This window comes from Amblyraja radiata, chromosome 34, assembly GCF_010909765.2.
Source record: "Amblyraja radiata isolate CabotCenter1 chromosome 34, sAmbRad1.1.pri, whole genome shotgun sequence".
Classification (NCBI taxonomy): domain Eukaryota; kingdom Metazoa; phylum Chordata; class Chondrichthyes; order Rajiformes; family Rajidae; genus Amblyraja; species Amblyraja radiata.
This window is the reverse complement of record NC_045989.1, coordinates 23,800,340-23,826,121: the sequence shown is the minus strand read 5'-3', so window position 1 is coordinate 23,826,121 and position 25,782 is coordinate 23,800,340. Positions and strand designations below refer to the sequence as shown.

The 25,782-nt window shown below is 43.4% G+C and overlaps 1 long non-coding RNA gene across 1 annotated transcript in view; it reads right to left on the bottom strand.

The window, feature by feature from the left end:
* Positions 1 to 1,541: 1,541 nt before the first annotated feature.
* Positions 1,542 to 25,782, bottom strand: part of LOC116991682 — a 1,144,705-nt gene continuing 1,120,464 nt past the window's right edge. The window contains exon 3 of the long non-coding RNA XR_004416871.1: positions 1,542 to 1,587. This is a non-coding gene — a long non-coding RNA (uncharacterized LOC116991682). The remainder of the gene's footprint in view (positions 1,588 to 25,782) is intronic.

The following is a 25,782-nucleotide window of genomic DNA, read 5'->3' as shown; positions in this document are numbered from 1 at the left end:
CCTACAAACGCGCACATCTGTGGGATGTGGGAGGAAAGTGGAAACTTGCACGGTTACAGGAAGTTCATGCAAACTCCACACAAACAGCTCCCGAGGTGGGGATTAAGCCTGGGTTACTGATGCTGGGAGGCTGGAATTCTACCACTCTTTTCCTTTTTTACTTTCATGCAGTTCTTTTGATTTCAGTTTGTAAAAGTTAGGTTCAGCATTTTCACAACTTAGAAGTATCATAAGTGTCATCAGCACTTTTCTTTTGAAGATATAAAGGTACTGGTGCAAATATAATAGATTATGTGGCGCTGTTGACTGCTATACTTCCATCTAGTTCATCCATCTAGTTCTTCGTGTAAAGGGAGGGGTGAACCTTCGGGCCGGGACCCTTCTTAAAAGGTACCGAAACATCACCCATCCTTTTTCGCCAGGGATGCTGCCTGACCGCTGAGTTACTCCAGCACTTTATGTCTATCTTTGGTATAAATCCAGCATCTGCAGTTCTTTTTAAGCTTTTTAAAGATACCGATAAGCTGTGCTACCACATACTGCCATATGAAAAGCACTGACTGTTACACAAATTATATTAGACATGTACCAATTGTTTGCATAACTATAGTAACACTCTAAATCACCATCAAGTTTTGTAACTTCACCTTAAAAATGAGTTCATGAATTTAAAAGTTGTACATAGTCTTATAATACTTTATTCTATAACAAATATGTAATTTGCTAAATCAGATAGACCTATATTGAATAAATATTCAGGCTCCCAATATTATCTTTTATTTATCTTACATTCAATGAAACCTAAAATCCTAATTATAAAATGATGGGTTGTTAGACACAGTTAGATTGCTTTAAGCTAAGTAAACAATTTTTTATTTACTTCAGCTTTTTGATGCTGATTTTAAAAGCCAATCTTTTTAAAATAACTTACAATAATTTGTTCCAGTTAACCTGTGTATTCTGATATTGATGGAAAGGATTGTAATTTTCCTATAGAGTGCTGGAGTAACTCAGCGGGTCAGGCAGCATCTCTGGAGAGCATGGATAGGTGACGTTTCACAGAGTGCTGGAGTAACTCAGCGGGTCAGGCAGCATCTGTGAAGAACATGGATAGATGATGTTTCACAGAGTGCTGGAGTAACTCAGCGGGTCAGGCAGCATCTGTGAAGAACATGGATAGATGATGTTTCGGGTTGGGACTCTTCTGTAGACTGATTGTTGGTGGGGTGAGGGTGGGGTGGGGTGGGGGGGGGGGGGGGGTGAGGAGTCGAAAGCTGGATGAGAGGAAGTGGCAGGTCAAACCCTGGCAGGTAATAGGAGAATACAGTTGAGGGGGTGTTTTGATAAGCAGATGTTTGGACAAAGGCTTGGGATAAAAAAACAAGGTGTGGGACAAAACGATCGAACGGTGTAAATTGTGGAACTAGACAAATACGACACGATACGCTAGAACTTTATTTATCTCGGGGGGGGAAATTCTGCCAACAGTCATAAAACACAAAAAAATACATGAAACATGAAACTAAAGTGATGAGTGGATATCTGCCCATATCCCCCCTCAACTGTATCTACCTATTATCTGCCAGGCTTTGCCCTGCCCCTCCTTTGCTCCAGCTTTCTTTTCAACCCCCTCCTCCCACCGCCCCCAATCAGCCTGAAGAAGGGTCCCGACCCGACCTGTCCATATCCTCCACAGATGCTGCCTGACCCGCTGAGTTACTCCAGCACTCTGTGAAACGTCACCTATCCATGTTCTCCAGAGATGCTGCCTGACCCGCTGAGTTACTCCAGCACTCTGTGAAACGTCACCTATCCATGTTCTCCACAGATGCTGCCTGACCCGCTGAGTTACTCCAGCACTTTGTGTCTTTTATTGGTAAAACCAGCACCTGCAGTTCCTTGCTTCTCCTCTTTTCTACGGAATTGTATCTGTTGCCACAAGGGATTTTAAGCAATCAATAAAAATTGTAATTTTTAAGAAGTATTGTAGAGGAAATGAACAACATTTAGGATGGAGCTCTTGATTCTTAATATGATGAGCAATTTCATGTGATTTATAGACATGGTCAAAATATTCATGTCCACTGATACATTGATATATTAATAAAGACAGATTGCATTCTACGGGACTGCAAATCAGATACCATGAATGTATCTGCATCATTTAATGTTGGGCTAACATCCTAAATATCGAACAGGCATAGAAATAGTATCACCTCTTTAAATAAGAAATAATAATAAATTGATTTTAATAATACCTTCATAAGTTCTAGGAGCAGAATTAGGCCATTCGGCCCATCATGTCTACTCCGCCATTCAATCATGGCTGATCTATCTCTTCCTCTCAACCCCATTCTCCTGCCTTCTCCCCATAATCTCTGACACGCATAATAATCAAAAATCTATCAATCTCTGCCTTAAAAATATCGCCTCCACAGCCGTCTGTGGCAATGAATTCCACAGATTCTTCACCCTCTGACTGAATAAATTCCTCCTCATCTACTTTTTAAAGGTACATCCTTTTATTCTGAGACTATGCCCTCTGGTCCTAGACTCTCCCACTAGTGGAAATATCATCTCCACATTCACTCTATCCAGACCTTTGTACCTATCTCCATAAATGTTGTAACTTTGTCTTAATTAATTACTTTCTTCTGGCAAAAGCTAGTTCAGAAGTTCTGCAAGGCTTGTTTGTGAGAAGTGAACGATAAAAAGCTTTGGTTTAGTAAAAAAAACCCAAAGTCAACACGTCCTCCACTATTTTTCATTGCAAACCTCATGATCCTTGTTCTTGTGAACTTTATCAAGATAACATGACCTTCTCTGCCCACTCTTGGAGACAATCGCTACACAAATGCGCACTGGCCTCCCCCATATAACCCAACAATCTTGCCTCCATTTCTGGACAACCGTGTGAATTTGCTCATGATGAGAATGCAGGGTCGGTGAGAGAGATAGCTTGTTAGTTTTCTTCACAAATTGTACTGCCATTGAGTTTTTGTGTAGTCTGCTTTGCAACTAAAGTGGGAGCCTCCGAGGAACCATATAATGGTCTTGTGTTAATACTATTGATCTGGCAATAGAGTCACAGAATCATAGAGTGAATGTGGAGAGTGTGGAAACAGATTTGTGGTCCAACGTTCCCACACTGACCAACATGCCCCATCAACACTTGTCCCACCTGCCTGCATTTGGCCCATATCCTATCCACGTACCTATCAAAATGTTTCTTAAACCTTGGATCTATTGTACACATATTGAGAATTTTTTATGGTTATTATAACTAATTACGCATACTTACATTCATTTTAATTTAGCTCTACTTGGTTACAGCTTCACTGAGTTTGGTTGTATTTCAGTTATGTTTGGTTGAGAATTTTACTTTCTAATAAGATTTCACTGAGTTGTAGTCCTAGCCAGATGCCGTGAACCCATCTGAAGAAGGGTTTCGGCCCGAAACGTCGCCTATTTCATTCGCTCCATAGATGCTGCTGCACCCGCTGAGTTTCCCCAGCAATTTTGTGTACCTGCCGTGAACAAAAGCCTGATTAGCCATTTTCATCATATTTCAGTAAATATGTTAAAAAATAAAAATGTGCAGCTTTGCATTACACAACTGCAGCACGGTGGCACAACAGTAGAGTTGCTGCCTCACAGCGCCAGAGACCTGGGTTAGATTCTGTCTACGGATGCTGTCTGCACGGAGTTTGTACATTCTCCCTGTGACCCTGTGGCTTTCAGTTTAGTTTATTGTCACGTGTACCGAGGTTGAGTGCAAAGCTTTTATTGTGTGCTACCCAGTCGGCAGAAAGACAATACATGTTTTCTCCGGGTGCTCCGGTTTCCTCCCACATTCCAAAGACATGCAGGTTTGTAGGTTAATTGGCTTCCGTAACTTTCCCCTAGTATGTAGGATGCAAAACTGGGACAACACATAACTAGTTGGTCAACGTGGACTTGTTGGGCCGAAGGGCCTGTTTCCACGCTGTGTCTCTAGAGTAAACTAAATTGGTTTTCTGTAATTTCCCTTTTCCCGGACTCTCAGTCTGAAGAAGGGCCTCGACCCGAAATGTCACCCGCTGAGTTACTCCAGCTTTTTGTGTCTATCTTTGATTTTTAACTGGCTGAGTTAAGATCACACCAGGTTCACTCCCTTGTCCAACCTTGCTTGCCTTTCTGAGTACAGTTTAATCATTCAATGGGTGTTTGGTGCTGAGCACTATGTTCCAACTCGCACACACTGGCGATTGCATTTCACTGTTGCATTTTCAGTATGTTTTTCATCTTATTCTGGACAGCATGATCTCATGGAAACATAGAACATAGATAAATAGGTGCAGGATTAGGCCATTCGAACCAGCACTGCCATTCAATATGATCATGGCTGATCATCTAAAATCAGTACCCTGTTCCTGCTATTTCCCCATATCCCTTGATTCCGTTGGCCCTAAGAGTTAAATCTAACTCTCTCTTAAAAACTTCCAGCGAATCGTCCTCCACTGCCTCCTGTGGCAGAGAATTCCACAGATTCACAACTCTCTGGGTGAAAACAATGTCCTCATCTCAGTCCTAAATGGCCGACCCCTTATCACTCATCATGTATGTTTCAATGACAGGTTAACGTTTCACCAAACGACATCCATGCAGGTGATGTGTTAGTAGCTACCTTCATTTCCCTACACTCATGCAGTAGGATGGGGGCAGTGTGACAGAGGAGTCTTTCAGAGTTGAAGTGAAACATAACTCAGTGCCAAATCCTGGCCACTCTCTTGAAGCAGTGGTATTTGTTTATCAAGAAGTAAATACTTTGTACGGCATTTGATATCTCGAAGCTATCAATTCTTCACCTTGTTACATAATACCTATGTTTATTTTTAAAGAGGAATTAGTCTGCTTTGACTCTCTCTTGGACCTTGAGTGAGTAAGACCCAGAAAGTAAAAGGAGACTTTCGGGAAGAAGGCTTTGAGTCTGAAAACTATAACGCCCAGTTTCAGGAGCAGCTTCATTAGACTATTAAACATCGCAACCTGTAAATAAGTCTGAACTACATTGACTTGGGGGGGGGCATTGTTTTTGTCTTTGCACTATCAGAGTTAGTCTAAAAAAAATATACTGAACTTTTTTGTTGTTTGTTTATAGTGTGTACAGAGTACTCTGTCTGTTGAGCTGCTGCAAGTAAAGGGCCTGTCCCACTTTCCGATTTTTTTCGGCGACTGTCAGCGTCATATATGTGTCGCCAAAAGATTTTGAACATTTCAAAATCCAGCTGCGACTAAAGAAATGTTGCGACGCGTCACACTGCATCACACCATGTATTTTTCGGTGACCTGATACGTCAGTCAATCATGCCGGCAGTCGCCGAGAAAATCGGCAAATGGGACAACAGGTCCTTAAGAAAATAATTGTTCCGTTTCGGGACATATAATAAAACTCACTCTTGACTCTTGAAAAGTAATATACGTTGGGAAGCAAACGTAGGATAACATTGAGCTAATGGGGCATTAGATAACAATTCGAATCAATGTTAAATTACCAAAAAATGAATAACTTTAAAAAAAAGATATCACTTTTTTCTTCCTGTGTGAGAAGGAACTGCAGATGTTGGTTTAAACCGAAGATAGACACAAAAAGCTGGAGTAACTCAGCGGGACAGGCAGCATCTCTGGGTGACGTTTCGGATTGAGGAGAAGGGTCTCGACCCAAAAGGTCACCAATTCCTTCTCTCCAGAGACGCTGCCTGTCCCGTTAAGTTACTCCAGATTTTTGTGTCTATCTTCGGTTTAAACGCGCTTTCGTGTCCATCGCTACTTTTCTCTTCTGTTCACTCCTTATGATTTGCTTTCATTGGCAGTGATATTAGTTTATTGTTGTCACGAATACCCTATACCATATATCTTTGTTTGCTGCTACTCAGTCAAATCATACTATACATGTGTGCATGTATAAACCATATTATACATGAATGCATACCATACACAAGTAGAATATGCAAAGATAAAACACCAGAGTGCAGTACATTATGTTATTTGTTCACGGCTACCTAGAATGTTCCAAAAAAAAATTTAAATGCAAGAGCTATAATGTGGTAGGCTGGGAGATCGGGACTAGATCCTTAGCTTATGAGGGGGCCGTTCAGCAGTTTGATAAAACTGGTTGAAGAAACTGTTCCTGAATCTGGTGGTTTCGGAATTTGACCCACCGAGTCAGGGCCGACCAGCGATCACCCCTACGCTAATTCTACCCTACAAACTAGGGACAATTTACAATTATACCAAGCCAATTAACCTACAAACCGGCACGTCTTTGGCATGTGAGAGGAAGCCGGAGCACCCCGGAGAAAACCCACGCAGTCACAAGGAGAAGGTACAGACAGCACCCGTAGTCAAGTACAAACCCGTGTCTCATGGTACTGTGAGGCAGCGGTGACTTGGTAACTTGGTAATAAAAAGGTAACTTGACTATGGCCAAATTAGAAGCATGAAGTGCAAAAATCAAAGACCAGAACCCACCCTGGCCACTCTCCCCTCTCCCCTCTCCCATAGGCGAAAAGTAATAGGTGTGAATACACACACCTCCAGATTCAAGGACAGTCTCTTCCCAGCTATTATCAGGTTACTGAATCATCCTACCACAACCAGAGAGCAGTGTTGAACTACTATCTACCTCTTTGGTGACCCTCAGACTATCCTTGATCAGACTTTGCTGGCTTTACCTTGCAATAAACGTTATTCCCTTATCATGTATCTATACACTGTAAATTACTCGATTGTAATCATGTATTGTCTTTCCGCTGACTGGTTAGCACGCAACAAAAAGCTTTTCACTGTACCTCGGTTACACGTGACAATAAACTAAACCGAACAAGCTTCTGTAGTAACCACTTCATGCAAATAAGTTGCTAAAGGTTGAGTGCCAAAATATATATTTTAATTAATCTTTAGTCTATGTGATAAAACTGAGAGATGTTATTTGTTGGCACAGGAAGAGGTTGTGTTGTGGAAGTACCGAAGCAACCACTGATTGGGCACAAGGAGTTCGAGTATGTGCAAAGCTGGAATTTTTTCAATGATTAGAAAATCAGGCACAGTTCGTTCTTGAATTTTTGGTATGCAGCTCAAATGACCATAGCTCGCGTACCAGCGAGGAACACCACCGCATGACCAGATGATGGTCAGGAACTCTGACCGCCTAGGGTCGTGCCGAAGATAGATACTAAAAGCTGGCGTAACTCAGCCGGGAGGTCAGGCAGCATCTCTGGAGAAAAGGAATAGGTGATGTTTCGGGAAGGTTTATTGGCTGCTGTAAAACTGCTTCTCATGTGTAGGGAGTGGATGTGTAACTTGACTCCATGAAGAAGGGTCCCGTCCTGGAACATCACCTATTATTTTCCTCCAGAGATGCTGCCTGACCCATTGAGTTGCTCCAGCACTTTGGGTCTATCTTTCATTCCATGTGATCACCGAACCCGAATCACAGTCTGCTCCATTCACTGGTCAATTTCATAAGATCATAAGTGATAGGACCAGAATTAGGCAATTCGGCCCATCAAGTCTACTCTGCCATTGCTGATCTATCTCTCCCTCCTAACCCCATTCTCCTCTGCCTTCTTCCCATAACCCCTGACACCCGTACTCATGAAAAAAATCTCCAAAATCTTTCAATTAATCTTCCAAATCTTTATCTGCTGTTTTCTTGAAGGTATTGAGCCAACTTCAGTTTGGGTCTAATAGTTGATCCATTCCTTTCAGGTATTCAGCTTCTCATTTCAACATGAAGTATTTTTCACATTCATTATTCCAGTGGGCATTCAAACTGTTCCACAGTTTTGAACAAATCAGTAGCAACTATATATTTTTAGCACGGTTAATAGAAAGATCATTATGTCTGTAGGTAGGAGTTTCTGTGAACTGTAACTAAAACCCTATGAGACAATCTATGTTCAACCTTGTTCAGTCTAAGGACTTATTAACGTATGAATACCCATAGCTTCTAATTTAATATTTTTAATCCCTTCTCACTTGTTACCACATTTTAGTGTCAAAGACATCCTTGGAGAGGATTTAGATGGTTTTAACTAGAACAGTACAATGATGAGGGATCTGGCATGTGGAGGGATTGCAAAAACTAGGGATATTCCCCTGGGGGCAGAGAAGTATAAAGGGGCAGTCCCACTAGGGCGACTTAATCCGCGAGTTCTGGCGTGTTTGCCCTCGACTCATACTCGCAGTATGGTCGACATGAGGTCGTAGGAGGTCTTTGTATCTCTCCTTCATGCTCGAGAGTGGTCTCTGCGTACTCGAGGCCTCAGCTAGGTTGTGGCATTTTTTTTCAATATGTTAAAAAATGCCCGCGAGTAAAAAAAGGTCGCCATGGAAAAAATCTACACTTTTTTTACTCGTAGGTTTAGTCGTAGTAGGTCGGCATGTTAGTCATAGGCAATCAAGGGTAGTCGAAGATGGTCGTAGATAGTCTTCATCATTGTCGAAGGAGATCGAAGGAGGTCGTCTTCACTCTCCACTCTTCGGTGTCCAATTTTCCAGAAATTAGTCGTAGCTAGTCGAATGTCATTTTTTCAAACTCTTCTAAACTCACCAATTAGGTCGCCCAAGTGGGGCAGCCCCTTAAGGGCAAATGCAGGAGGGATGTTCAAACTTGTGGATGGATTTGCTAATACAGGTCAGGCTAAACAGTTTCCATTAACAACGGAGACCGCAATCTGTGGCAGAACCAAATGGGAAATGAGGAGACAGGCCCTTCGGCCCACCGAGGCCATGCCGACCATCGAACTCCCCGTACCTTCTTCTTGGGTATGGCGTGCACAGCCTAAAGTTGCAGGTCAACTTGTTGTATTTGATCTTGTTTGTGCACGTCGGGTTGATTGCATTAGTCGAAACACGGTGGACCACGTGAAGGTTGCAATCTCCCACCCCACCCCGCACACTAACACTATCCGACACACACAAGGGATAATTTACCATTTTTTACTGAAGCCAATTAACCTACAAACCCGCATGTCTTTGGAGTGTGGGTGGAACCGGAGCACCTGGAGGGAACCCACACGGTCGCAGGGAGAACGTGCAAACTCCGTACAGACAGCACCTGTAGTCAGGATCGAACCCGGGACTCTGTCGTTGTAAGGCACCAACTCTACCGCTGCGCCACTGTGCCGCCCGTAAATGTTTTAACTTTTGAGCTGTTGTGATTTTTGATTTAGCTTATCAAATATTTCCTTTCAAATACTAATGTACCAAACTGACCGTTTTTTGGACATAATTAACTAAGTACAAAATAAGTTGCGGGAAGTGAATATTGATCATCTGGGATGCTCGGCTTTGAAGGGTTTTGGGAACAGATTGAAGAGTGATTTTCATAATGACATCTAATCTGTAGACAATAAAATAGCATTTATAGATTGGGGTTAGAAAGGGGAGAGGCTTGAATGACTAGCACATTTAAAGAGGCAGCATGGTATATAATGGGTAGACTGGAAGTGCAGATGCTGGTTTATACTGAAGATAGACATTAAGTGCTGAAGCAACTCAGAGGGTCAGGCAGCGTCTCTGGAGAAAAAAGTTGTGCCCCTTCTTCAGACTGAAATGGACCAGAAGCATCCTTTTACTTTGTTGTCCTGGAGTTCTTTAGTTCTTGCCTTAACATTTGTTTTAAAAGCAAAGAGAGTTTAATATAGGACAAGATAATTTATTTCTGGGCACTGATTTATGCTTTGCTTTTGTTAGAAAGAGGATGCTAATGGCATTTAGGGTCAGCGTAGAGGGACAGAAGCGAGAATTCCCACCAATTTATTATTCTGCTTCTTTTGAGACCAATTCCTTTGTCTCTCCTGGTTATATATATCTTTGATTACTTTCAAATTCATTTCATTTAGATTTTGTTTTCATTTGTTTGTTTTCTTTTATTTAATTCCAATGAGTTAATCGGGTAGATTGGGATTGCTAATGCAAGACTCCGAATCTGGCATGCATTGTTTCATCTGCGGTGGCTCGAGCCATCATTTCTAGTTGGAATCAAAATCCCTGCCTGCCCAGGACTCGGAGAAAATATGACCATTGCACGATTTCAACAGTAATGCATTCATCTTTCCATTTCTCTCAGGAGAAGGGACAAATCTCAGACCTCTAACCAAATCCTTTCGCTCTTATAAAAATAATAATGCTCATTTATTGTGGAAAAAAAAATACACATCGAGAAGTATTATTGTAGGACACAAAGGGTTAATCTGATTCTTGTGCACAATCCATCGTACTGCTAAATGCAGTGACAAATAGCCATTATTCTTTCATTCTGCGCAGATAATCGAGGCAATTTAAAGACTTTAGTCGGCATAAGTGAATCCATTAATCCTTTAGGATTTCGCGATAAGTGGTGACTGTAAAATAGTGCTAATGCCTCTGTAGAGGAGGGAAAAAATTAATAATTAGCAGGTTAACAATTATCCAGTGACTACCAAATTGCTTTCACATTCAGCGGTATAGGTAAATTGTACCATATACAGTAAAAAGGTCAAAGACTATCAGGGTTACGGAATTAACAATAGAAATAGTAATGTCATTATTGCAATTATTGTAAGTCATTATTGTGCTTCAATAACGCGGGGAATATATTTATTTGTGGCCAGTAAGAAATGTGTAAGAGGCGCGCACCATTCTTTTTTTTGCCTATCATTTCATGGGTTGAAGTGTGAATGGCTAGACGTCAATGATGACATATATCCGATTCCCCAGTTTAACTTATTGTCCTCTTGTGTTTTATAGTTAGGCTACAATGACGGCAATTTACTTAATAATTTAAAGTCAAATGGATGTAAATCCGAAAACATTTATGGTATTTACATTTTTTTTAGCTATCTGCTCTAATATATACTTCCCTGTATATGTAAGGCGGCACGGTGGTGCAGCGGTAGAGTTGCTGCCTTATAGCGCCAGAGACCCGGGTTCGATCCTGACTAGGGGTGCTGTCTGTACGGGGTTTGTACGTTCTCCCCGTGACCGTGTGGGTTTTCTCCAGGCGCTCCGGTTTCCTCCCACACTCCAAAGACGTGCAGTTTGTAGGCTAATTGGCTTAGGTGAAGATTGTAAATCATCCCTAGTGTGTAGGATAGTGCGAGTGTACGGGGATCGCTGGTCGGCGCGGACTCAGTGGGTCGAAGGGCCTGTTTCCACGCTGTATCTCGAAACTAAATTAAACTAAACTGAACTATAGTAATCAAACATTGAATCTGAAGTTCACGTTGTATTTCTTAGCCATTCAAAGTTACACAGGGAAAGTTGGTTCTACATTAGGCAAATGTTTCACATCAATAAATATGCTGACTCAGAATAAGCAGATCAAAAGATTTGATTAACTGCCATGGACTGAAATGTGCCTGCAGATTTTGGAGCCCAAGGCAATACACCTGCTCGTAATAAAACCGTGGTTCGTGTTAAAAATGTTGGTTCTCCAATGTTTCGTATGGAACACTGCAATTGGAAGGGAAGAAAAATTTAATGTACCGTATATAAAAGTTGTTAAGAAGAGTCTCCACCTGAGACGTCACCCATTCCTTTTCTCCAGAGATGCTGCCCGACCCGCTGATTTACTTCAGCATTTTGTGTCTAGTTTGGAGATACAGTGTGGAAACAGGCCCTTCAGCCCATCCAGTCCACGACGACCAGCGATCCCCGTACACCAGCACTATCTTACACACTAGGGACAATTTACAATTTTTACCGGTTAATTAACCTACAAACGTCTTTGGAGTGTGGGAGGAAACCGGAGCACCTGGAGAAAATGGATTGGTGACGTTTCAGGTGAAGTCTCTTCTTCAGTTCTTGGAGCAGAATTAGGCCATTCGGCCCATCAAATCTGTTCAATCATGGCTGATCTATTTTTCCCTCTCAACCCCATTCTCCTGCCTTCTCCCCATAACTCCTCACAGCCGTACTAATCAAGAATCTATCAATGTCCACCTTAGAACTATCCATGGACTTGGCCTCCACAGTGGGGGGCAGGGATAGAGGGGGGAATAAGCAGGAAGCAAAGAAAAACCAGGGCCGGCAACAGTTGAACCATGAGGAAGTGTCTCGACCAGAAACGTCACCCATTCCTTCTCTCCAGAGATGCTGCCTGTCCCGCTGAGTTACTCCAGAATTTGTGTCTATCATCAGCAACAAATGACCTCAGGCAAGGAAGTTCACTGATAGACTGACTGTTGTCTAGACGTAAGCATGAGGCCAAGAGAGATACTTCAGGTTCACCAGATTTTAGTGGAGGAAGGGGTGGGGGGGGGGAAAGAGGCAAAGGGAGAGGAGGGGGGAGTCAGCAAATTGACCAATTTCCCTTCTGGAATGCATGAAGTTCAATCGCATTGCATCGTACCAAGTTACCATAAATTTTAGAGTTTGTCATTCATACTGTTATAAACAATAGACAATAGGTGCAGGAGTAGGCCATTCGGCCCTTCGAGCCAGCACCGCCATTCAATGTGATCATGGCTGATCATCCCCAATCAGTACCCCGTTCCTGCCTTCTCCCCATATCCCCTGACTCCGCTATTATTAAGAGTCTTATCTAGCTCTCTCTTGAAAGCATCCAGAGAACCGGCCTCCACCACCCTCTGAGGCAGAGAATTCCACACTCACCACTCTCTGTGAGAAAAAGTGTTTCCTCGTTTCCGTTCTAAATGGCTTACCCCTTATTCTTAAACTGTGTTGGGTTACAAGCTGCCAAATTGAAACGTTAGGTGCTGTTCCTCCAGTTTGCTGGTGGCCTCTTTCTGTGATGAAGGATTCAGTTGCTGACACCTATAGCCTCTCCAACATGACACTGGCAGGCAACATGATAGGACGTGCTCCAATAAGCTGGATGAGTGCTGTGCCAACTACTCGCAAGAAATTGCACACTGTTCTGTACCAGGCAGCCCAGGCCACTTGGTTGGTACCCCATCCAGCTATTTCCTCCCCATTGCTGCCATTCAGTGACTGCAGTAATGAATCAATCAAGAGCATAAAAGGATGTACCTTCAGAAAGGAGATGAGGAGGAATTTCTTTAGTCAGGGGGTGGTGAATCTGTGGAATTCTTTGCCACAGACGGCTGTGGAGGCCAAGTCAGTGGGTATTTTTAAGGCAGAGATTGACAGATTCTTGATCAGTACGGGTGTCAAGGGTTATGGGGAGAAGGCAGGAGAATGAGGTTGAGAGGGAAAGATAGATCAGCCATGATTGAAGAGAGAGTAGACTCAATGGGCCGAATGGCCTATTTTTGCTCCAATGACATGAACGTATGGATTTATAAACAAAAACATGTACTGCAGATACTCATTCAGACTATTCCAACAATACCGCACATGTCTATAAAATGTATAACTAAGAACCAGAAGGGCAGATGAGAACTAGTGTGAATGGGTTTCCGATGGTCGGCGTGGGTTCGGTGAAGCAGAGAGCCAGGTTGTGTCTCTACAATAAACTCAAAAATCCCCAGCTGTATGTTTCCATCCAAGTTGTACGCCATCCTGATTTTGAAATATATTGATGTTCCTTCAGTGTTGTAAGGTCTAATATGTGGAACTCCGTCCAAGCAACTTTGTGTGTGAGTCACACGGCGTGCTGTGCTGAGGTACGAGGATTTGTCCCGCCCCAATCTCTCTCCAGCCTTCTGCGGCACGGTGGCGCAGCGGAAGAGCTGCTGCCTTACAGCGCCAGAGATCCAGTTCGATCCCGACTACGGGTGCTGTCTGTAAGGAGTTTGTACGTTCTCCCCGTGACCCACGTAGGTTTTCTCTGGGGACCCCGGTTGTTTCCTCCCGCACTCCAAAGACCTACAGGTTTGTAGTCTAATTTGCTTGGTAAAATTGTAAATTGTTCACAGTGTGTGTAGGATAGTGTTAGTGTGCGGGGATCCTGGTGGTCGGAGCAGACTCGGTGGGCCGAAGGATCTGTTTCCACGCTGTTTCTCTAAACCTGAACCCAAACCTTCTCCTACCTACTACAATCGGTCCCAAACGAAAACGTCACCTATTCATCCCATCCCATCCCCTGCCTGAGCTGCCAAGTTACTCCAGCACTTTGAACACGGTGAGGGTTCCCTCATCCGCAAGGCTGCAGATATTCACCACTCTCTTTTCAAAAGTAATTAGGAGTGGGCAATAGATCCTTGCCTTGTCAACGAAGCTCAGATCCTGAGACATGAATAAATAAAATGTTTTTTATCAACTTCCAGCCATCTCTTCTAATTTCACCTTCGTTAACTTGGTGACCCAGTTTTGTCTGCTTATGTTTCTATTGAGACGAGGGGGATAGCTTACAAATTTTATGGCCATACATAAATGATATCCTTTTAATTATTGTCGATGATAGCTGCATCAGAGTTGAGACATTCAAGTATAATGGAATTTATAGAACGTTCTTGTAAATAATATGACAATACCTATTAGATGACTTCCATTAATATTATGGCCATGCACTTTCCTAGTATAGAAGAGATCAAAGCACAGGATTAACTGCTGCAGAGGACATTTGAGACCAAGGAGTATCATGATACAACATGGGACACAAAAATAAGGACATCGAAATTTGCTTCGGACTTAGTGAAATATCCAAAGAAAGTGAATTGCATTCAAGAATCTTTCATTCATCAAAGCCTTTATCAAATATTTAAAAAAATAATATTTAACAAGGTAAGTCTTCAAAGTACTATAAACACCAAGAATCTAATCGCTTGAATTTAGTTTAGTTTACCAATTGTCACGATACGATACGATAAAACTGTAGTCATCCCCGGAGGGAAATTGTTCTGTCGACAGTCACAACACAAGAAGGTACACGAACACTTGAAATTAAAAGCCCTGTCTGTCCCACAGTACGAGTTCATTCCAAGAGCTCTCCCGAGTTTAAAAAAAAATCAAACTCGTGGTAAGCACGGAGAATGAATGTAGCGGGTACGTCGGAGCTCGGGGACGTCTCTTAGCGTTAACGGCGGGTACTCGGGAAGGCTCGCTAACGGCAGGTAAGCACGGGAAGACTCGTGAAGATTTTTCAACATGATGAAAAATGTCCACGAGAGCCCCGAGTACCGACGAGTGGCCATTACCGTAAATCTCCGAGTTCGAATCGGGGCAAACTCGGGGGAGCTCTTGGAATGAACTTGTACCGTGAGACAGGGCTTTAAAAGTGCAAAAAAAAAAAAGGGAATCGGACAAGCGAGTGTTGGCTGGCTGACGTGTGCACAAACTAAACTGGAACGAACAACCAACAAACAAACGAACACACGCAGGCTTATCCCCTGGGCAGAGGATTCTAAAACTAGAGTGCCCTCCCTACCCCACACCGGCTCCCCCTTTGTTCTCCCACCGTCCCTCACGGCGTTCCCCAGACCATGATGGAGAAGGTGAGGACAGACTCTACGATGGGCGTGTAGAATTGGACCATCATTGCCTGTGGCAGATTATGTTTTCTCAGCTGCCGCAGGAAGTACATCCTCTGTAGGAAGTGTTTTCTCACGTTTAAGGCCGGGTGTGGTGATGGTATGCCGCTGGCTCCCTCTCGCCACCGCTCTGTGCAACTACCGCAGGCTGCGCTCCATCCTCTCGCTCATCCGCCCGGCTGCTGTGCAACCTCCATCAACACCACCTCCATCAACGCCACATTAAATCGAGCATCTTCTAAAGGAATGATCCCGACCCAAAATGTCACCTATTGACGTCCTCCAGAGATGCTGCCTGACCCATTGAGTTCTTTATGCTCTCCCTGTGACCACCCGGGGTTTTCTCCGGGTGCTCCGGTTTCCTTACACATTCTGAAGACGCACAGGTTTGAAGGTCCATTGACTTCTGTAAATTGTAAATTGTCCCTTGTATCTGTAGGATAGTACTAGTATACGGGGTGATCGCTGATGGGCGCAGACTCGGTGGGCCGAAGAACTCTTTATGTTCTTTATAGTCTATGCAAGATTCCAGCATCTGCAGGTCCATGTGTTTCAATGGAGTATTTTGGTCGGCATGGATGTCATCGAGTCATAGAGTGATAGAGTGTGGTAACAGGTCCTGCAGCCCAAATTGCCCACACCGGCCAATATGTCCCAGCTACACTAGTCCCACCTGCCCGCGTTTGGTCCATATCCCTCCAAACCTGTCCAATCCATGTACCTGTCTAACTGTTGGGATAGTGTTGGGCTGAAGGGCCTGTTTCCATGCTATATGACTGACTCTATGACTCTATTAAACACAGCATGTGGAATATAATTGTATCACTGACATTAACGTTGGGTGCTCTACACTGAAAGACTCATGTATAGCAACTGTACTTTATGTCAATTTGAAGGGGAAATGATGGCAGACTACAATACTTTTACTGCCATCACCATCTGATTGGTGCACACTAACTTTCAATTGCTTGCCTCTCATTTAATTTTCTTTTATGCATTACCACTAGGCAAAAACACATTCAACTGTTCATTTAGTTCTCATACCAATCAGTGGAAGCTTTCTATCTAAATGTCTCTTTATTTGTCGTTAATGAAGAAATAGAAGGAAGTAATTCATTCCAATTACACATAATATTTGCATGTTTCCTTTTACATTTCACTTGTCGACTTTAGTCTTTTGACACAGGCCCTTCGACCCATCTAGTCTACGCTTACCAGCGATCACTCTGTGCACTAGTACTATCCCAAACACTAGTGACAATTTATAATTTACACAAACCAATGATCCTGCCAACCTGTACGTTTTTAGAGTGAGGGATGAAAGCGGAGTGCCTGGAGAAAACCCACGTGGATCACGGGGAGAACATACGAACTCCATACAGACAGCACCCACAGTCAGGATTAAACCCCATCTCTGGCGCTGTGAGGCAGCAACTCTATCGCTGTGCCACCGTGCCGCCCACAGTACATTGAATATTTTGTGTCTCATTCTCACAAAATTGCTTTGACTTAGAACAACTTGATAACTGGAGACTGTTTCTCCATGGGACTGAGAGTCCTGGTCTACCATTCTGGGTCAGGGTCTGACAAGAAGCCAGATGCAGGTACGGGCAGCATAGTGGCATAGCTCGTAGAGCTGCTGCTTCATAGACTGGGGTTCAATCCTGACTTCTGGTGCTAAATATGTGGAGTTTGCATGCTGACTTTGTGACCTAAGTGTGCCCTGGTTTTCTCTCACTTCTCAAAAGCCTGCATTAATTGGCTCCTACCAATTGTCCCTACTCGGTGGGTGAGCAGTAGAATTTGGGGAGACATGGTGAGACTGGGAGAAAGACAGTGAAAGTTTTAGAGAGATATGGACCAAATGTGGGCAACTGGGTCTGGCTTACATGTGCCATCTTGGTCAGCAGGGATGAGTAGGGCCGAAGAGCCTGCTTCCATGATATGTGACTAAGAAGATCAGGTTGAGTGTAAATGGCCGCTCAAGGTCGGTGAGACTCAGTGGGCCGAAGGGCCTGTTTCTATTCTCTATGAATTGGAGTCTATGAAGTAAGAGGAAGATTAAAATTAGCATTGGGAGTTTTCTGGAGATCTCTGAAGATTCACTATCCTCTGAGTGAAGAAATGTCAGCATATTTGAATACTAAATGGTCCAAATGATAGCGGAGTCAGGGGATATGGGGTACTGATTGTGGATGTTCAGCCATGATCACATTGAATGGCAGTGCTGGCTCAAAGGGCGAATGGCCTACTCCTGCACCTATTGTCTATTGTCACCCCTTGCTCTCAGAGTACGCTCAGTCAGAAGAAGGGTCTATACCCAAAACATCACCTATTCCTTTTCTCCAGAGATGCTACCTGACCTGCTGAGATATTCCAGCATTTCCTGTCTATCTTTGGTGTAAATCAGCATCAGCAGTTCCTTCAGTTCAGTTCAGTTAGTTTATTGTCACGTGTACCGAGGTACAGTGAAAAGCTTTTGTTGCGTGCTATCCAGTCGGTGGAAAGACAAAACATAATTACAATCGAGTAATTTACAGTGATAAGGGAATGATGTTTAGTGCAAGGTAAAGCCTGCAAATACTGATCAAAGATACCGAAGGTAGACACAAAATGCTGTCTACATTCGATTTAAACCAGCATCTGCAGTTCTTTCCTACACAAAGATAGTCCAAGGGTCTATCAGATGAGGTAGATAGTAGTTCAGGACTGCTCTCTGGTTGTGGTAGGATGGTTTAGTTGCCTGATAACACATGATAATCCATGCACATTAAACCTTCATATTCCATTGGTAAAATTAGAAAAGATCTAGGTAGATTTTAATTGTGTAGGAAGGAACTGCAAATGCTGGTTTATACTGAAGATGGACACAAAATGCTGGAGTAACTCAGGTCAGGTCAGTAACTCAGATAGCCGGTCAGGCAGCATCTCTGGAGAAAAATGATTAGAGGCACTTTGGGTCGGAACCTTACATCAGACTCTGTAATCTGAAGAAGAGTTCTGACCCAAAACGTCACTTGTTCCTTCTCTCCAGAGATGCTGCCTGTCCCGTTGAGTTACTCCAGCAATTTGTGTCCATCCAAGTAGATTTGAACCTCAGCTGGCTATCAATGTCAACGTTAAATGCCATTGTCAACATTAAATACCATTGTGATTCTAAAGAACATCAAATGAAGTAAAGCAGAATTGTTTAGGTCTGCTGAGTTGGAGGGATAATCGATAAAAAAAAAGCTTCTATCATTTATTTCAATAGTCCAGGACAACCTGACCTCTGGCTAGTACACTGATGTGATTAGAGTGTTGAGGTTTAGTTTCGAAGCAAGTTTTGTCGAAGGAACAGATTGTTACAAAGTGATGGACCAAAATGAATTATACATCGAATAGAAATGGGAAAATGCAATTTAATTCATTATTTAATATAGAAAACTGGAACAGGTCAATGATCAAAGAGGGGAAAAATAAATCAGCTCAATTCTCCTTTAATCTGTCTATTAAGGGAAATCAGTCCCCACTATTCACCTCCTCTAGGCTCGTGGATTAGGAAAGGGTTTGGGAAGTGGGATCATGATGGGCATGGTTAGGATTTGAGGTCTGGAGTTAGAGTCATAGTCATATTTATGTCAGGTGTCCTGTCAACCCTCAATGTTAGATCAAATAGAAAATACATAGGAAATAGAATAGGCAGGAATAGGAAATGGATAGGAAGGAACTACAGATACTGGTTTACACCAAAGACAGACTCTGGAGTAACTCAGCGGGACAGGCAGCATCTCTGGGTAGAAGAGGAGAGGGAGACACAGAGATAAGGAAGGGTAAGGTATGAAAACGAGAGATCATTGTTGTTTTAAATAATTGTTTTTCCCTTCCTTCGCACTTGCAGCTATAGATTGTACACTTGGTGTGATAATATTGTCCTGAGAGTCAGAAGCGACCCTGATAACATCTTAGAATGTAGATCCCCATAGAGGTTATATTTCACTCTGAAGGCCAATAGTTTTCCACTGTTGTTCACAAATGTCAGCATCAATATTTACTGCCAGTCTGGGCTGTAATCTCCCTTGTCCACAATAGCAACACAGCGGATAGCTGTGGACACACAAGTTTGAACTGACAGCAACAACAAAAAATTGGCAAATTGAGATTATTGTATCTTTCTGTTGAAAATCCCACATGGCAAAAGCATTATCTCAAATTTAACATCCTAGCAAAGTCAGCAGGCACCACTAATTATTTAATGTGCATAAAAATGATTTTAAGGTGCATTCAGAGTTTAAAAAAAAAGACAAATGAGGGGGATAGAAATATTGTGTTCAAAAAGGAACTGCAGATGCTGGAATATCGAAGGTACACAAAATTGCTGGGGAAACTCAGCGGGTGCAGCAGCATCTATGGAGCGAAGGAAATAGGAGTCTGAAGAAGGGTTTCGGCCCGAAACGTCGCCTATTTCCTTCGCTCCATAGATGCTGCTGCACCCGCTGAGTTTCCCCAGCAATTTTGTGTACCTGGGATAGAAATATTGCTCAGACTGCCAAGACAATCCTTCCACACAAATATTTGGATCAGTTCTGCCATTTTGATCACATTTCCAGTTTGATATAATTAGGTGTTCGGTGGCATGAATTGGGATGAAAGCGAACACACATAATATTCATGTTTAAGGAAGAACTGCAGATGCTGGAAAAATCATAGGTAGACAAAAATGCTGGAGAAACTCAGCGGGTGAGGCAGCATCTATGGAGCGAAGGAATAGGTGATGTTTCGGGTCGAGATCCTTCTTCAGACTGATTCCTTCGTCACCTTTTCCTTCGCTCCATAGATGCTGCCTCACCCGCTGAGTTTCTCCAGCATTTTTGTCTACCATACATAATATTCATATTCTCACATGCTTTTCCTGGAGATGAACACTAGTTGCCGAAGCAACTCAGCGGGTCAGGTAGCATCTCTGGAGAACAAGAATTGGGGACGTTTTGGGTTGGGACCCTTCTTCAGATTGAGAGTCAAGGGAGAGGGAAAGAAGAGATATAGAAGGCACATAGGACAAATGAATGAAAGACATGCACATGATCAAGGAAAGGTGGAACCCTTGGGTTTCGGCCCGAAACGTTGTCTATTTCCTTCGCTCCATAGATGCTGCCTCATCCACTGAATTTCGCCAGCATTTATGTCTACATTTTTAGGGGTCTGATTATACACCAGACTGCTTCCTACACCGACTGTTTCACATTGTACTGGGGTCAGATATGACCAATTTATAAAACAAATTAATGACGGGGAACTGATTGGCAAAAGCCGTTAGAACACACCGTTCTAAGCAAGGTATATTTCCATTGCGGGCTAGTTACCAGAGTGTAGAAGTGTTTGTGTGGTGACTTCTGTCACTATAGTGACACTAATATGTTTCTGCAGCCTGCAGCTATATAATAAGTCCTACTTCATACCCCAACAGATATGTAATAAAGGAAGGAAATACGCTGAAGGGGTGCCTTCAAACGACAAATTTAGTTTCCGTTTATAATGGTTTTGGTCCTGCACCAACATATAGCAGCCTTTGGTTTTAGTGAGGAACATTCTTGCGTCTAGTCACAGGTTACAGAATTTCGGAACTGAGCATGTCATCTAAGCTGGTATTCTAGTTCAGTGCTGGAGGTGTGCTGTACACTCTGTAAGATCAGGTGCAGGTGGCAAGGACTATTTTCAGCTCAACGTTAATATTTGCTCCCAACTGCTGTCGAGTTCGAGAGTTTAGTTGTGAAATCTCAACTTCCTTCTGTACAATCTGGGGCAGTTTGCATTACTTTAGAGATACAGCATGGAAACAGGCCCTTCGGCCCACTGAGTCCATGCTGACCAGTGATCGCTAGCACCATCCTACACACAAGGGACAATTTTTACCGAAGCCAATTAACCTGCAAACCTGTACGTCTTTGGAGTGTGGGAGTCAACCGGAGGACCCGGGAAAAACCTACAGGGAGAACGTACAAACTCCATACAGACAGCACCCGTAGTCAGGATTGAACCCGGGTCTCTGGCGCTGTGACGCAGCGACTCTATCGCTGCACCACCGTGCCGCCCTCGATGTGTCGTACAGTGTTTAAAATCAGGTCCAGATGGCAAGGAATATTCCCAGCATGTTATTAATATTTGCTCCCTTGGAAGCTGAGATCGACAGATTTTTTTTTTAAATGAGAAGAGTCAAGAGATATGGGTATAGGGCAGGAAAACAATGTGGATGCGACAGCCACCTATGCCTCCACTTCCTGAGGAGGCTGTGGAAATGCGGCATTTCTCTAGTGACTAACATATTACTGTTGATGCATCAGAAAGAGAATACTGATCTGTTTGGGGAGCATGCAATACATTGGCATGAGAGGTTAGACTTGACATGAAAGCACAACTTTTATCTGTGTAATCTAGGGCGGAAAGTAATTCCATGTAGTTTGCAAGATTCATCTTGTGTGTGGCACGGTGGCGCAGCGGCAGAGTTGCTGCCTTACAGCGCCAAAGACTGGGGTTCGATCCTGACTATGGGTGGTGTCTGTACAGAGTTTGTATTTTCTCCCTGGGACCGCGTGGGTTTTCTCCGAGTGCTCTGGTTTCCTCCCACACTCCAAAGACTTACAGGTGTGTAGGTTAATTTGGCTTTGGTAAAAATTGTAATTGTCCCTAGTTTGCAGGACAGTGCTAGTGTAGGAGGATCGATGGTCAGCGCTGACCCGGCGGGCCGAAGGGCCTTTTATCCACGCTGTATCTCTGAAATTGAACTAAAGAATTCTCACTCAAAAGAAACTATAATGTTAATAGCCTCCTCATGGTCCTGTAAATGGATACAATTCATCAAATCATTCCACGTTGCATAGTTCAGACTGAGAATACTCTCCAGAGCAAAGTTACTTAAAGCAGCATGAAAAACTGCAGAAACCTAAACCTAATTGGGTGGCATGATGGCGCAGCGGTAGTGTTGCTGCCTCACAGCGCCAGACCCGGGTTTGATCATGGCTACGGGTGCTGTCAGTGTGGAGTTTGCACGTTCTCCCCATGACCTGCGTGGGTTTTCTCCGAGAACTTCGGTTTCCTCCCACACTCCAAAGACGTACAGGTTTGTGGGTTAATTGGCTTGGTTTAAGTGTAAAAACTGTCCCATTGTGTGTGTGTGTGTGTGTGTGTGTGTGTGTGTGTGTGTGTGTGTGTGTGTGTGTGTGTGTGTGTGTCAGTGTTATCTCTAAAGTAATGCTGGTCAGTACTTCAACATTTTTGTACTTTAGCATTCTGCAAACTTTTACAGTGAAAAACCTTGGGCAAGTGGCCGAAAAGCCTCCATGTGTTAGGAGAGGCATTTAGTTGTAGTTTGAGGCTCAGCGCTCCCTGAGACCTGACACTTTGAGCCGCTGCATCGGTTCCCATTTATATGACACCGGTGATGAACTGAATCAATCAGCAGTTAGTCTGCAGCAATAGACCTTGGCATCCTCTTGTATTATAGGTGCCAATCGAGGCCATGGGTTGTTCATTAATTGAGTGGTGCCTGAATACCTGCCAGTACTTGCCTGTGACTATAGTGGTGAGTTAATCTTTGCGTTTTTACATTTCAAATGCAAGCATTGTTGAAAACACATTCTCTCTGTTCAAATCTTCCATTTAATGTGAATTTGGCAAGCCAAAGGAACGAGTCTTAGATGATATTCTTTTTTAAGTTTGGTTCGTAATGCTAAGCAGATAAATAAATAGGTTTGGTTGAATGTTATAGTGAGGATGCTTCATGCTTTCCACCTCTGACACCTGGGTTCAAATCAAGGTCACGTTAATGGGATGAGAATTTTCTCTGCCCGCTCCATTGCAAGAGGCGAGACCCGCAACACAAGACTGACCTAATTTGGCACTAATTGGCAGTGTCGTTCGGTGAGGTCACAGAATGATTGGGGTGGGGAATACTAAAATGTCATGCTTCACAATAGGAGGTGTTCGTATGGACGTGGGATGGGGCATATTGTCCGTGATGTGTGTGGAACCAGTTTACCTCGAACTCTGGCTAAACTCTGGGATGTGGGGAGCGGGACAGAATGTGTTGGTTACTTACATTAACAAAACAAAAGTCATTCCATTATCCAACACTGTAATCTTTTGTGTCGATGAATGCAGGAATAATGACGACTATTTGTGTGCTGCCTTCAGTTAAGTCTACTATATTTACACCACAGTTTAGTTTAGTTTAGAGATATGCAGCGTGGAAATAGGCCCTTCGGCCCAATGAGTCCGCATTGGCCAGCGATCCCCGCACATTAACATTACCCTACACACACTAGGGACAATCTTACATTGATGCCAAGCCAATTTATCAACAAACCTATGCGTCTCTGGAGTCTGGGAGGAAACCCAAGATCTCGGAAAAAAACCACGCAGGTCACGGGGAAAACGAACAAACTCCATAGTCGGGATCTCGACCCGAAACGTCACCCATTCCTTTTCTCCAGAGATGCTGTCTGACCCGCTGAGTTACTCCAGCTTTTAGTGTCTACCTATGTTTGGATTTGCTCCTTCTATACCAACCCACTGACTGCACACATGGTTTGCTATAATTGATTCAACACTGAAAGTCAAATTCATTGCCATATTCGCCAAGTGATTTTTTATGTAACTCACAGGCCGGAGGTTTCAGATTCCAGTAAACTCTGTCTAAACCCAAACTTATAATTAAATGTAGTTAGTTCTTTATTGAGGCCACCATTCATCAAATTTTCACAGAGCTGCATCGAATGAGTCCCAATACACCTTTTGTTTGAATAGCTCCTTATAGATTTGCACCGTTAGTGGATAAACTGCTGCCCGACAACGCTGAGAACTATATTGTGCACTCTGCAACTTGCCCATTGTTCTACATATCGTACCTGAGTTTGATTCGATTGTGTTTATGTACGCTTTAACCGAGCTGTTTGGATAGCACGCAAAACAAACCCGCCTTTGTACTTCAGTATTCATGATAAACAAACCGGAACCTAAACTTAAACAGAATTAGAGTTAGCTTTCTGCACAAAATTCAAGGGTTCAATGTGCTTTTGTTCTCACAATTGCAGTTCAAACGCACAGTGAAATTATTTTCTTACTAAAGCCCCTGTCCCGGCATGCGAGTTTACCTAAGAGCTCTCCCAAGTTTAAAAACAACAATCAAACTCGTGGTACTTCATCACGAGTATATTTTTACTCTTGGACATTTTTCACAGTGTTGAAAAAACTTCACGAGTTACCGCGTTTCCCGAGTACCTGCCGTTAGCATTACGAGCCGCTACGAGACATTCACCAGATCCGACGTACCTGCTACGTACATTCTACGTACTTACCACAAGTCCGATTTTTTTTTCAACTCGGGAGAGCTCTTGGGTAAACTCGTATAGTGGAACAGGGGCTTCACAGTCCATTAGAGTATTACCACACCCACGTACATCGCCGATAAGCAACTGTACAGAAATAGTCCACTGATCCCGCAGGCAATCACATGTTTAATCAATAATGTTTTATTATTAATTCCTTAATGTTTTATGTATCATTCCTAACTGTCACTGTATGTCATGTTGTCACTTGCGGGTGGAGCACTAAGGCAAATTCCTTGTATGTGAATACTTGGCCAATAAACTTATTAATTAATTCATTCATTCATTCAAGATGCTAGTTGATACGTAGAAGGACACAATGTGCTGGCGTTACTCAGCTGGTGCCATTTTCGAAGTCCAGTCCGCGCTCTAGTTGTTATGAGCGGTGCCCATTCCAGGCAAGCCCTATCCTGTTGAAGGGCCTCCAGCCATTGCCTTCCTTGGACGTCTGGACCGACCAGTGAACCAACGTCCCTCTCCTCGCCCGTCCACGCTTGCTCCCCATGTAGAATTTAGGACAGCACGGTGGGTTAGCGGTAGAGTTGCTGCCTTGCAGCACCGGAGACCCGGGTTCGATCCCGACTACGGGCGCTGTCTGTACGGAGTTTGTACGTTCTCCCTGTGACCTGCGTGGGTTTTCTCCGGGTGACTATAGTTTCCACACTCCAAAGACGCGCAAGTTTGTAGGTTAATTGGCCGTTGGTAAAAATTGTTCATTGTCCCTGGTGTGTAGGACAATGTTAGAGTACGGGGTGATCGCTGGTCGGCACAGACTCGGTGGGGCTGAAGGCCCTGTTTCTGCACACTTCCTCTACAGTCCAATGTCTAAATCGGACCACCTGGAGGAAACTCATGGGCATCACTGGGAGAACCTGCAAACTCCACACAGACAGCATCCGAGGTCGGGTTTGAACCCAGGTCTCTGGCTCTACCAGGCAGCAGCTCTGCCAGCTGTGTCCCTTGCCACTCTGAAGTCCTTTCTTCTAGTGAGAAAGCAAATG